At 46.4% G+C, this 14533-nt stretch overlaps 2 long non-coding RNA genes across 2 annotated transcripts; one reads left to right on the forward strand and one right to left on the reverse strand.

The window, feature by feature from the left end:
* Positions 1–284: 284 nt before the first annotated feature.
* On the reverse strand, positions 285–9925 carry LOC107126596 (uncharacterized). The gene is made up of 3 exons (XR_001483180.3): positions 9824–9925; positions 7995–8130; positions 285–972 (listed from the first exon to the last, which is right to left on the reverse strand). It is a non-coding gene; the product is annotated as an uncharacterized lncRNA (long non-coding RNA).
* On the forward strand, positions 3401–4486 carry LOC107126597 (uncharacterized). The gene is made up of 2 exons (XR_001483181.3): positions 3401–3695; positions 4155–4486. It is a non-coding gene; the product is annotated as an uncharacterized lncRNA (long non-coding RNA).
* Positions 9926–14533: the final 4608 nt, after the last annotated feature.

A 14533-nucleotide genomic window follows, 5' to 3' on the forward strand; every position in this document is an offset into this window, starting at 1 on the left:
TTGCTCAGCACCTGCCAGGCCTGCGCGGGGCACTTTAGAGTCATTAGCCCATTTAACCCTGACTGCCACAGACACATGAGGTTGGGAATGTACCCATTCTACAGATGAGGAACCGAGGCTGAGAGAGGCAGGTAGGAGGAGGGGTGAGACCCAAACCCAGCACTGTGACTCCAAGGAGCCCTTAACTTCTATATGCTCATCAGATAAATATTCTATCCTGGGACAATTAGTATTTTCTTAGATTCAAACAGACAAACAAACAGAAACAAAAGAAATGTTAATTGTTGAGGACATGATTCTCTAATCAGACTTTCAAGGAAATTCCCAGAACTTTGCAGGTTAACAATGATGCTACTTGTTACCATTGGCTTCTGCCCCTCCTACCCGGCCCTGACCTAAGTACTTTTTTGGCATTTAGTTGTTTAAACGTCATCACAAAGTTCTAAGATATGATTTGATGCCACATCATTGCCCCTGTGTTAAGGGTGTGGAAACTAAGCTGGGCGAGCAGAAATTGCTTGCTCTAAAACCCTGAACCCATGATTCCGTTTCCTTGGAAATATGCCTGGGATGGGGATTTGGAAACCTGTGGGAGGTTGTGTTATTGAGGGTCATTATTGTCATTCTCCATCTTCCTTCCCTGAATCCATGCCCTGTGTCATGTGACTTTGTAGTTTGTGCCTCTAGAGGTGGAGTCTGTTTCCTTGTCCTGTTGATGTCGGGTTTGCTTGTGTGACTTGCTTTAGCCAATGGGACATTAGCAGGTGTGATGTGGGCAGAGGGGCAGCATATGCTAGCACAGCTGGTCTTGCCTGCTTGTTCTCCTGCCTTCCATTATGAGAGAAATAGGCCTCTGGTTGTCACTGGTCCAAGGAAGATGGGAGACCCTCAGTATAGCAGACCGGGACCCAGCTTTCAGCTTGCAGCCAAGAAAAGCCAGTCCTGGCTCAGATGTGATGAACCCCATCAGACCTGTGGACATGAGAATGAGAAATAAATACTACTGTTTGTAACTGAGTTTGGGGGTGTTTTGTTACACAACATGATTGTGAGAGTAGCTGACTGATACAAAACTAGAGACCCAACATGCTGCAGCGCTCACTAGCACCCGAATGCACCTGCCCTCAGGGCCATCTTCTCCTGACTCACTGTGCTTTCCAATGCCCTCAGGGCATCTTCATGTCAGATAATGGGTCCTTGCCCACCATGTCATGTTGGCCCCTGTTCCCAAGGGGCAGGCCCAAGTTCTTCTGGTCTAGTTCAATGGAGCAGCACCTCTGTACATTGGAGGAGCTCTTCCTTGTTTGTTTTGTTTTTCTCTAATCAGACATGCAAGGGTCCACTGAGCTCTTCTAATGCAGAGAAAGCCTGTTTGGCTATCATTATGTGAGTTTCTTTTTGACTTTTGCAAACTAACTGTCACTAAACATTCGTCAGACCTAGAGCTGGTCTTTCCCTGGTGACAATAAAATAGCAGGAGTGTTTGTGTCCTCTTTGGATCACGGTGATATTTCTGTCCACCCTGACATCTTCGCTGGAGAGAATGCAACTGTGTCCCCTCCTGACGACTGTTGGGAAGTTTCTTACTAAATAACCATCAGCATCATTATCATTGTGTGTCTTTTGGACAGGAAGAAGGGAGGGCAAAGTTCTGTCTCAGACTCTTAGGAGTCAAGAGGGAAGGGGACGGGAGCTGCTGACCTCCAATGGCTTCCCCAGGGCGCTCTGGCTGGGCTGCTCAGCTGTGTTCTCTCACAGCATATGGTTCACAGCTCCCTAGGACCTCAGTATTATTCTTACCACAGGACAGAAGATGACAGCAAAGCTCAGAGAGACTGTGTAACTAGCTTTAGGATTTAGTTTCAGCCTTAGAGTTAGGCTTTCCCTCTTCCTGATTATAAACTGAAATGATAATAACGATGAGTCAAGGCTTTCTAAACTAAGTATATTCAAGCAATATTATAATAACCAAAAGAAAAACAAGAAAAAAAATGTATTGCCCAGAAATAGAAGATTGTTGAAGGCAGTTATCGTATATCTATATGAAATACATTGTAACTAATGAAATTTATGCTTTTGAAGACTGATTGATGGCCTAAAGAAATGTACATGGTATAATGTGAATAAAACTCAAGGCAGAATCTGATGAGTAAATTAACAAAACTTCTAAACTAACTAAATTAAACATTTAGAATAAATCCTATTTTATAAACCAAATAGATTTTATATGTGCATTAAAAACATTGGAGTTAGATTTTATTTTTTCTCTATTTTCTAGGAATATTTTATAAACTTTTCAATTAATTTTTTAAATCAGAAAATAAATGAACATCCTTAAAAGTAAAAACATAATAAAAGCATAGAGCAGCCTTGCGGTGTGACGTGTAAATGTCTTATCATATGGGACATTTTTTCATTTCACAAACTCTCCCTTCTTCTTTGGGATGCCCCAGGGCAGGGACCCTGTCTCCTCTCCGTCTTGGTGGCGCCGGGAACATATCAGAGCCCAATAAATAATTAATAACAACAAATGAGAACTCCTTGAAAGGAGTCCATTCACTTCAGGTGACCCGCTAACTCCTCAAGGCTTTCTCTTAAGTGCGTTTCATTTGTTTTGATATTTTTTCAACTTAAATGGATGAAAATTAAAGCCAGGGAGCTGCTGGCATGTGGAGAGCTGGAAAAGAGAAAAATAAATGAGTGCAGTCCCTGCAGGACCAAAGGGTGGGGCCTGGACCTGGGCACCTGCCGTGTCTGAAAGTCCATTTTTTGCCCAGTTGTTCTGTAAGGCACTATGATCTAAAAGTCAGAAAAGAAAATGGATGATGTATGGAACAACATTCAATATTGTTACTACCACATAAGAAAGGTGGATTTAGAGATCAGAGAGAACGGTCCCTGCATTGGAGTCACTTGTTTACAGGTGTGTACTGAACACCCACCCCTGCCAGGCACTGCTCTGGGTGCCAGGACAGGGCAGGGAACAAAACAATGCCCCCTGCCCACCGCCCACTGCGAGGTTACTTTCGAGTCTGGAGGACAAGCAGTAGCAGTTTAACTGGCAACTGCTTGATGTGCGGGAGGTGGGGGCTGTTCTAAAGGACGATAGAGGTGAAGGGCAAGGCCGTGTCAGGGGTCAGGAGGCCTCTCTGAGGAGGCGAGCGAGTCCTGGGAAAAGCACCCTAAGCAGAGGCACAGCAGGTGCACAGGCCCCGGGGCAGGAGAGACCTTGGCGATCCTGGCTGAGGAATGGCAGGGAGGCGGGTGTGGCTAGAGCCGCGTGGCCGAGAGGGAGGTGGGAGAAGATGAGGTCACAGGAGAGGGCGTGGAGTGAAGCAGTGAGGGGTGACCCGTGGCCTGTGGTCACTGTATTCAGGTGGGCAGGCTCCGGTGGAGAGCCAGAGCTCTCGGGGTGGTCCTAGGGGCAGCAGCATCAGCACCCCGGGACCCTGCTGGGAAAGCCAGCTCTCAGGCTCTGCTGAGATCTCCTGAATCAGAACCTCAGGGTGGGCCCGGCCATCGGAGTTTTAACAAGGCCTCCAGAGGATTCTGACACTCACTAGAGTCTGAGAGACACAGCAGAGCTCCAACCTGGGCTCCAGTTTTCACCCATGAGACAGCAGGATTCTGGGTGGAAGGGCAGGAGGGGCTGGGGTCCCCCCCAGAAGGAGCGCCCCAGGAGGACGCCACACAGGGTGGACATTCGCTCCTCCTGGGAATGTTCTCTAAGGGTTCCTTGGACAGGAGAGTGGCTCTCTGGGCTGCCTGGCATTGGAGATGCTGGGGGGCGAGTGCCCCAGGAGCAGGCCTGCACCCGTGACTGAGGGGCAGGGAATAAAAACCCCAGCTTCCCCTGTGTCTGGGTGACTCTGAGGGGCGTCCCGTACACAGATCCCAGGCTGCTCAGCAGGATCGAGTTAGGAAGGGGGTTCCAGGACAGGAACCAGCATGACTAGAGGTGGAAGAACCTTGGTATATGCAAGGCACTGTGTGTAATTCCATGGGGCTGCAGTGTAAGCTTGCAGAGAGGAGGGAGAGTGGCGTGAGATGGAAAGTGACTGATGAAATGTATGTCTCCCCAGGAACGTCGGCCACAGATAAGCCCCCAGTGAAGGGACTTAGGAAGCCTCTCCCCCTTGGTGCTCTTTCCCCAGAGAGTCTTCAGAGACTGGAAATGCTTGCCAGAAAGGAAGAGCCACTTTCTGTCCTCCATCATCAGGAGCACAGAAGAGTGAAGCTGGGCCCACGTAGAGAAGCATCTCATGCTGTCTGCAGCAGCTGTAGCGCTCTCCTGGGGCAGGAGACGCTCCAAGGTCAACATGACTTTGAAAAGGGGGTGGGAGAAAAGCCCCCAGGGCTGGCCCTGGACTCACTACCCCGGGGCTCCTAAAGGGCTAAACATGACTAGATTGTAGTGAGCCTTTCCCAACATGCAAAGAAGCATCCAGGGATAATGTCTAAATACAGATGTGCTATTTCTCTCCTCTTCCTTTTTGAACTTTCCCATCACCCTCAGTGTCCTCACAGCAGCTTCCCCTTGTCCTATGACAAACCTGGAGCAAGGTGCTTTGGGTGGGAGGCAGAGTGACGTGGAGACCCTGAGTTCTGCATATCTCTGCCTGTATTTCCCTCCTTCCTTCCTAGTTCAAGGAGGTAAACAGGTGTGGCCACTCCTCCTGGCAGGGACTTTCACAGGCCAGGGGCAGGAGCTACTTGAGAAAGATTTAGCTCATTGGAGAGAGGGATGGGGCAGAGAAGGAAAGAGATGGAGGAGAAGATTGTTGAAGAATGGAAAGGTGCAATGTTCCCCAGGTCCTTGGCAGAGGGTGGCTGTGAGGTCCCACACCTGCAATTGGGATTCACTGGATTCCACCTGAGGCTGACCTGCTGACCAGAGATGGGAGCCCAGTTTCCTCTTCTGTAAAATCAGGTGTAGCCCAGTGGCTTTCAACCCTGGCTGTATGTTAGGGACATCTGGGAAGTTTTAAAGATTCCTGACGCCCACATTGGACCCCAGATCTATCAGATCAGAACATCTGGGTTTGGAATCTTTAGTGTCCCTCAGGTGACTCAAATATGCAGCCAAGATGGAGAGCACAGACCTGAGCTAAGTCCTGTTGATGAGAATTTGGAGACCATGAAACACTTAGAGCAGGCAGGATCCTAAGAAATCACCTGCTGCAACTCCCACCTTTCACAGGGGAAGAAACTGGTGTTCAGAGGCCAGATCATTCACTCAAGGACACACAGCATGTGAGGGGCAGAGCCATTTCCAATATTCCCGCCACCTCTTGACCTCCCTAGAAGACCGACTGGAAGCTCTCAACTTCACAGGAGAGCTGGGTCTGAGAGGCCCACGTGGGATCCCTGATTTCCAGGAAGGAAGCCCAGGCCTCCTGGCGGCTCAGTGAGTCACCCTGCAGCAGTGGCCCTGAAGCCCCTTCTTGAAGAAAAATTCCAGGAGGCTTGAAATGTTCTCCAAGATATAGAAAAGGAAGACGTGCCTGGAAACTGGAGAAGACTGCACAACGGATATAAATATTTGGGTTTTGTGGCTTCTTCCCCCGCAGAAAATAAACATGGCAGAATTGCTTCTCACTGAAAGGGCGTCTGGGTTTCATAAACAGACCATAAAGAGGCAACCAAAGACCCAGACATCCCCAAATCAGCATCTGTCCCTGCCATCTGCTCTACCTCCATCCTCCTCGGTCTCTCTCTCACCCAGGCTCACAACACAAGGAAGCGCTCTTGCCTTTTGGGAAAAGGACCGTCTTCTCCCCACATACTTGTCTCTTGGCTCCTCCCACAGGTGGAGGGTGAATCTGATTGGTGGGAAGATAAGACTCTGGGCTCCATCCAGTGGGTGGGGCTAATATGCAAATGGTCAAAAGAGGATGCTTTTGGCAGCAACTAACGGAATATGCAACTAAAAGTGGCTTATTTTATTGCTACCTAAAATGGGGTCCATGAACCAGCAATATCAGTTCATTAGAAATACAGAATACTCAAGGTAATACTCAAGGCTTACTGAATCAGAATCTGCTTTTCTTTTTTAAACAAGATTACCCAGGTGATTCATATGCACATTAAAATTTTTAATTACTTAGAGTCAAGTTTATTTTGTTTCAGCTTTCTACCTGGCTAAAAATCTAATTATATATTAATTCCAAAGCCTCCCCAACCCCCACCCCCGCTACGTTTTCCTGTTTGAAAAAAATCACAGTACCAAAAGGAACTGATTTCTAATGTGTAATATATTTTGTTTAATTGCCTTTGTGCAGTTCAGGAAATGGGTTTCCCACATTAATTCATGGATCCACAAAAAATTTAGTGCAATTTGGTTAATTTTAGATTCACACGTGATGGTAAGAAATACGGAAAATCTCACCTGCACTTCACTCATTTCCTCCCAGTAATACCATCTTCCTAATTATAGTAAAGTTTCACAAGCAGAATATTGACTCTGATACAATCCATCTATCTGCCCCAGGTTGCACCAGTTTCATATGCACTAATTAGGGTGTGTTTAGTTATTTGAAAGTTTATTATATGTTTAGATTTGTGTGACCACCACCATTAAGATTCAAAACAGTTCTGGCGGGCGTGGTGGCTCACGCCTATAATCCCAGCACTTTGGGAGGCCAAGGCGGGTAGATCATGAGGTCAGGAGATTGAGACCAGCCTGGTTAACATGGTGAAACCCCGTCTCTACTAAAAATACAAAAAAATTAGCCAGGCGTGGTGGTGGGCGCCTGCAATTCCAGCTACTTGGGAGGCTGAGGCAGGAGAATTGCTTGAACCTGGGAGGTGGAGGTTGCAGTGAGCCGAGATTGCGCCACTGAACTCCAGCCTGGGCTATAGAAGAAGATTCAGCCTCAAATAAATAAATAAATAAATAAATAATAAAATAAATAAAGATATCTAAGTGAGATCATATGGTGCATAACCTTTTGAGATCAGTTTTTTTCACTGAGCTTAATTCTCTGGAGAGCCATCTTGCCGTCACAGGTATTAATAGTTTGCCCCTTTTCATTGCAGAATAGTATTTCATAGTAGAGACGCACCAGTTTATTTAACTCATTCATTAAAGTACATTTGGGTTGTTTTCCAAGTTTTTGCTATTATCAGCAAAGTTGCTAGGATTATTCGTATATAAATTTTTGTCTGAATACAAGTTTTCATTTCTCTGGGACAAATGCCCAAGAGGGCAAATGCTGGGTTATATGGTAAGCACATGTCTAATTTTTGGAAGAAACTGCTGAACTGTTTTCCAGAGCATCTGTGTATCAGCAGTGTTTTGTATGAGCAATACAAGTTTTCTATACCCTTACCGTCATTTACTGTTATCACTATTTTTTATTTTAGCCACTTTCATGTGGGTATTTAGTGATTTTAATTTGCATTTTCCTTATGGATAATGATGTTGAACATGTTTTTGTGTACTTGCTTGCCATTCATATATCACCACTGGTGAAATAGCTGTTCATGTCTTTTGCCCATTTCCTAAATGGATTTTTTTTTTTTTACTGTTGAGTTTTAATACTTCCTTATATTATTCTAGGTATTAAATCCTTTGTGGGATAAGTGGTTTGAAAATATTTTCTCCCAGTATGTAGCTTGTCTTTTCATCCTCTTCATAAGGCCTTTTGCAGTGCAAAAGTTTTAAATTTCATTGAGGTCCAATTGATCAATTTTTCCTTTTGTGCATTGTGTTTTCTGTGTCAAGTCTAAGAACTCTTTTTCTAGCCCAGAGTCCTGAAGATTTTCTCCTAAGTATTATTTTTTTAAAGTTTTATAGTTTTACGTGTTACATTATGAGTCCAAAATCCATTTTTGAGTTAATTTTTGTATAATGTATGACAGTTAGGGTGTGATCGATTTTTTTGTCTATGGACAAATTTTTTTCTGACACTATTTGTTGAAAAGGCAATTGAACATTGAAGTTCTAGAAGCACTGGCTTAAATTACAGAGGCATTTTGTTTTTTAAACTCACTTAACAAGAAGTCCAGAAAAGGCAGCTCCAACTTGGCTTACTCTCCAGTTCTAAGAGGCCTCTGTCTGCGTCTTTGGGATTCTCTGGCCTTCGCCTTGGGGTTTCCGGTGGCTGCCATTGCTCCAGCATCACCAGCCTGTGTCCAAAACAGAGGAAAGGAAGGAGAGCTGGGAGATTTTTCTCCTGTGTGGCTTGGGAAGTCTTCCCAGAAGGCTCTTGTAAATGTCCCTTAGGTCCCATTAGCTATTAATAGAACTGGATGACAGGCTTATTGTCAAACCAATCACAAGCAAAGGGGAGAGGATTACTGTGCTTGGCCTTGAACCACTGACCAATCATGTTGCTCTGCTTAGGGCTGAAGCAGGGCCACCTTCCTTCAGCACATTGTTTTCTTTTTTTTTCTTTTCTTTTCTTTCTTTTTTTTTTTTTTTTTGAGATGGAGTCTTGCTCTATCACCCAGGCTGGAGTGCAGTGGTGCGATCTCAGCTCACTGCGAGCTCTGCCTTCCCGGTTCACGCCATTCTCCTGCCTCAGCCTCCCGAGTAGCTGGGACTACAGGCGCCTGCCATCACACCCAGCTAATTTTTGTATTTTTAGTAGAGACGGGGTTTCACCTTGTTGGCCAGGATGGTCTCCATCTCTTGACCTCGTGTTCCGCCCGCCTTGGCCTCCCAAAGTGGTGAGATTACAGGCCTGAGTCACTGAGCCCAGCCGTGTTACCTAGGATGGTCTCGATCTCCTGAGCTCATGATCCGGCCGCCTCCGCCCCTCAAAGTGCTGGGATTAAGAGGCGTGAGCCACCACACCTGGCCCAGCACATTGTTTTCTACTGGAGGGGTGAACAGAAGTGTGGCTCTGTTACCAAGGAAGAAAGGAGAGTGGCTGCTAGTGTCTGCCGTGAACCTGGCTGTCCCTGTGTCCTCTCTCCTGTATGTGTGTGTGTGTGTGTGTCTTGCAGACATCAGTGCACAACACACCACAGTCGTATAATTCAGTGGACTGTTTATCTGCTCGGCAGACTCCACCGTCCCCACAGTCAGGGTTCAGGCACTAGAAGATATGTGGCAGGAAGGCAGAGGAAGACCCAAGCCACAGATCCCCATCCAACTTTGAGTGCAAGCAACGGAAACCAACTCTGGTTTCCTTGATTTAATTTTTTGAAGACATTTATGGGAAGAAATGGGGTAAGTATGTAGGAAAATTAAACATGAGGAGCCAGATTCAGGGAGCTTGGGGGCATCAGGGCAGCTCCTGGGTCCTCTGTGTGGCCATGATGGTGAATTCACTCATGTGTCACTGTTCACGATTCAGGTCCCCACAGGAGGACAGGACGGTCCTGTCTTGGCTACATGTTACCCCCTGGACTCGGGGAGGGTATTGTCATTTGACTGAAAGTCCCTCCTCACTGCATGGACAGGGATGGGGAGCTTCTCAGTGGAAGCCCAAGGATTTGCTTAGGATGGGAGAGCAAACCCCGCATGCCCTCCACATATCACCTGCACAAACGCCCCTCCAGCCGAGCCAGCCTGCTCACTGCCCCTCAAACATCCTTCCCTCCCATCCTTGCTTGTGCTGGGACCCCTCCTGGAAGGTTTCCCTCTCCTGCCTGCTCTTCTGACTTTCATGGTCCTTCAAGACTCTAGTTAAGCCACCCTCCTCCTCCAACAAGCACCAGCCATTGCTGCTGCGCTGCTGTGTCGAGGTTTCTGAACCTCAGCATTATTGACCTTTTGGGCTGGGCAATCTCTCCTGTGGGACTCTCCTGCATATTGTAGGATGCCTAGCAGCATCTCTGGCCTCTATTCAGTAAATGCCAGTTACGCCCTTACCTAGTCGTGACAACCAAAACTGTGTCCAGACATTAGCAAGTGTACCTGGAGGGAAAAATTGCCTCTGGTTGAGAGCCACTCCTTTTCTGAACCTGAGTCACTAAGATTTACTGCCATAGCAACTTAATTACGTCGTGATGTTTATTTAACGTCCCACTGCTGCTTATTGCTTTGGCAGACTGTAACCAGCCAGAGAGCAGCCAGGTTAACCCCTACCGTGGCCCCATACTAAGTTGTCTCCCGCACTGTGTAGGGATGGCTCAGTGCACAAGGAGCATGGCGGGGTACACATTTGGGCTTGATGGCTTGGAAGCCTCTGCTAGATTGGCAGGCACACAGCTTGGTACCACGTCTGGATGCAACGTCATGTTCCTGAGACAGGATGGTGCTTGTACTGAAGACAGTCTTGCCGGCTGTAGTGAAGGACAGAGTTCTCAGTGGATCCAGTGGGAACCAAAACCTGCTGTGACCCTCCAATAGTGACAGCCATCCACTCGACCTCTGGGCCCAGGCACGCCTCACAGGAGCTCTCTATAGGCACCGTCTCTCCACAATGAATTAGGTATCAGTGTCTGGTTTTTAGAGATTCGGAAACTGAGGCCAGAGCGTTCTAATGTTCTAAGCACATTCACGGTGAGTAGGAGCAGAGCTGGCTTCTGCCTGAGAGGTCTGAGTCTAGGGTCAGTGCTCATCGCCACGATTCTTATAGGCGACCCAAGCCCACTGTCTCCTTGAGCACCCCTGTGCCCCATGCAGCATGTAACTTTTAGGAAATGAAGGCATTTGCCAGTCTTTGCCTGTGTCCAATGTGAACTTATCTCCTATTTAGCACAAAGCCTTTATTAAATTAGAGTTACTGATTTAGTGGATACATTACTCTGTCATCTCGACAGCGATAAGATCTGCATTTTGCTCGCTTCCGGATCACACAGTCTAGCAGAATTCTTGATGCATGGCAGGAACTCATCATTATTTGCTTCATTTAATTGAATTGTATTCTGTTTCTGTGGACACTTCATCACACCTAACAGTGTTTTGCACAAAGTAATTGTTAAAAAAATACTTTTCAAAGGGCTAAATGTTTGATCAATCAATAGGTTTTTAATTGAGTATCCTTACAAGTGACTATCATAAAGCGACTATAAAAGTGTTTTTATGACTGTGTGTTGATTACCCGGATTAAATGTTTCTTTAAGCCTCAGAGTGCGTGATGATTCAGTTCTTCTGATTTTAAGCTCAGATCTATTCAGTGATGAGATATGCAGGTCTGGAAGCCTCTGAAATTCGTAATGTGGATGCTGGGAATCCATGAGGCTGGTGGCCAATTTTGAAAATTGTTATAGAAATTTATATTCATTAGAAATGATGGCAAGTTCTGGAATGGGATTCTGCAGAGTCAATTTAAAATTTGTTTCAAGGAGATAACTGAGGAAGTAGCAAGCAGAGACACTAACATGAATGTGACACCCCCGAGAGACAAAACTCAGCTTGATGAATGGAGCCTAGACAGGAAAGGGCTGTGGGCCTGTCCCAGAGGGGCCACCTATTTTCTGACAATTGGCAATGTTATCTGTTAACTAGAAATCTGTTATGGGACAAGCAGAAGATTGCCTGCAGCCCTCGGAGAATAAGACAGTTGTCCTCTTGGCTTCTATATAATATGCCTCTAAGCAAAGTTTCAGGATTTATCAGTGGTGAGATCCTCGAATATTTAACCAAGCCCCGCTGAGGGCTATGACATGGTAGTGATGGGAAATAGAGCTGGGAGCAGGGGAAGAAAAGCTGAGATGTAGCTTTTACCCTAAGCACATTCTCCTAAAGTGATACCTTTGCAATAATCTGTTTCAATAATATGTTAACATGGGCAGTGTTAAGACAGTAATCAGAAGAATTTAGAGGAAGCATTCTGAAGTATGAAAGTGCAGCTTAAGTGGCCAGAATGTGAGACTCCCAATTGAAGAGTCCAGGGTGAAGAGTCTACGTGGAAGTGTGTTCTCTCACCCGCCCCACCCCGCAAATGGCACAGACTCCATCCAGACCCTCTCCCAGTCCATCGCCCAGGTGTAAGACCAGCCTCTGATTCTGCGACTTACAAGACGGGAGTGTGGGAGTGCAGGAACTATCCTTCTCTCTGGAGGAGGAGGAAGCCTCAGGGCTGCAAAAGCTGCAGGCACATTCTCCTCTGGTGCTCTGCCATGGGATTCATGCTACAGCCTGCATGACTTTCAGAGCCAGAGCTTGGAACAGCTTATCCTATGCTGAGGGTTTCTTTTGCCAAGGGTTGTGTCTCCTGCTGGGAGTGCAAATACATCTACATCACCTTCCAGACAGGGAGGGAGAGGACTAAAAGAATGGCACCAGCAAATCACTTTACGCAGGCAACAAAACCACGAAAATAAACCCTTGAAAATGGACTGAATGACACGCCCTCATCACTGATAAATGCCATTTTCAGCAGTCTCATCTCTTTGCCAGAGAGGTCAGTCAACTTGGACTCTTGTTATCATCACATTCAACACCAGGTATCTGCTACACTCTGCAACCATTCTCAAGTTCACGTGCCGCTGGCCCAGTAAGGGGGAGCTGAGTTGGTTTGAAAAGCCCTAATTACAAGGCTTAGTGTTTTTCTTTGTAAAGGAGATTTTTGAGTTTTGAAACAAAGTGACTGCAGGTACAAACAGATGCAAAGCTTCAAAAAGTAGTTTATTTTTCATTCTGTGCCTCTATTCACCCAAAGAACGACCCTCCACCTCACTCCACCCCGGCCAAAAACTGTGGCAGGGGAGGTTGGAGAAGTAGCACAATATTTTCTTTAGGCTTGGAGAGTAAAGACCTCCCTAGGTAGCATGTCAATTCCAAATGTTACAGTCTTTCCAGTTGATCTCACCCAGAGTTCTTTGTCTCAGGACCAAGAGAATTAAGGAGCATGGACACAAAGGGTGAGGTTGGAGCAAAAGTTCAATAAGTAAGAGACGAAAGCTCTTTGCCACAGAGACGGGGCATGAAAGAGGGTTGCTGTTTTTACAGTTGAATGCAAAGGCTTTTATAAGAAACTGATGAGGACTGGGCATCTCATTTTTATAAGACTCAAATTTCTGGTAGCTCCACCCCATTCTCCTAATGCACCTGTGGTGCGTTAGCTTGAGTTACTCCATATTGTTTGTTCTTCTTACTGCACATGTGTTAGCGGATGGAATTTTCCATTGTGGGCACGTCTGGGCAAGCCACCTGTGTAGTCTTTCTTATCTGTGCAGGTGTGAGCATGTCTCAGGCAGGTTCCCATGTGCAAGTTCCCTTATCTGTGCCTGTAGCTTATCAGGCTGTTCTTTTGTTTGAAAGAATTCAACTGAGGACCCACCCTAACTACCTGCCTGACTGGTTTCTTCTTTTCTCCTTTCTCACTAATTGCCCTTGGAAACTCATCATAGGAGACCCTCATGGAATATTGAGGTGCAAGGGGCCCTTGGAGTTGCCCTGTTGTTGGGGTGGGTACCTCAGTGAGTGAGGTCCTACAGGGAGGCTGGGCTATGAGCCCCTGCACTTGGCATCAGGACTCGACTCCTCTGGTCTGTCTGGGGTCCTTCCTGGGCATTACCATGACTTCTGGGCCCTGCTTGTGGCAGAGATCTTTTTATACAGATGACTTTCTTGCTGGACATCATCTCAGCCTTCATTTTTTGTGCAACAGCTTAGAAGCCCCATTAAGAAAAAAACAAAAAAAAAAACTTTACTTTTTAGAAGTGGACTAATCCATACCTCAAATTCTCAACCCACATTACGATGGTGGAACTATGGGGGCCTTCAGGAAGTGGATTATTCCCTAGACCTCTCTCTTCCAGAGAAGTGCATGTTGTATGTGTGTGCATATGTCTATGTGCACTGGGGTGTGTGCCTGTGAACATATGTGCTGGGTGTGTGTACATGTGTACATATGTGGAGGCCAGAGCAGCTCCATTTTGGAAGCAAATCCACCATGTTGGCTTCTGATTACTCCCAGTTTCAGGAAGACTTCTAAGATTTCCAGTTTATCTATTGTTCCTTGTGGAAGAGCAGGTACTTATTGTAAATCATGCCCTTAGTTCAAACAACGTTGATGTTATCTTACTTCAATAGTTCTACACATCCCTTCTGAATCACCCCTTCCCTATGGGTTTGCGGAGTAACGGTGTGGGGATCCACCACCTTGTCTCTCCTCCAACCAGGAGACAGACATGGCTTTTGTTTGCACATCCCTATTACACGTTTCTTCCTAAGAAACTGGATTCGTCAGCCTCTCTGTTCGACCTTTCAGCTTCCTCGGTATTTTGAGGGTGGGCTTGGATAGGCCTAGCTGCCATGGAACAGTGTGCTTGTGTGAGCATGTGTGTTTTGCCTCTTCTGTTAGCATGATGGCCCTGGAGGCCAGCTCTCTGCATCCACTTTCTCTGTGAGTCCTGCAGCCCCTATCCTTAGGAGTTAACAGTGTCTGGTTTAACTCAGGAGTATGTGAAGAGAGCTGGAAGCAGAGTCAACGACTTTTTCAAGTCTAGACTGTCCAGACTGACTAAGAAAGGTCAAATATTTCATCATGAAAACATTTGGTGGTCTGAAGATGGGTCCACAGCAGCATCACATTCGCCTCACCACTGTGATTGGTTCACAGGTGATCACATAACCCAGGGTTAAGCCAATGAATGCACAGTTTTCCCCTTAGCCACTGGAATTGGTTCC

This window comes from Macaca fascicularis, chromosome 10 (genome assembly GCF_037993035.2).
Source record: "Macaca fascicularis isolate 582-1 chromosome 10, T2T-MFA8v1.1".
Lineage (NCBI taxonomy): Eukaryota > Metazoa > Chordata > Mammalia > Primates > Cercopithecidae > Macaca > Macaca fascicularis.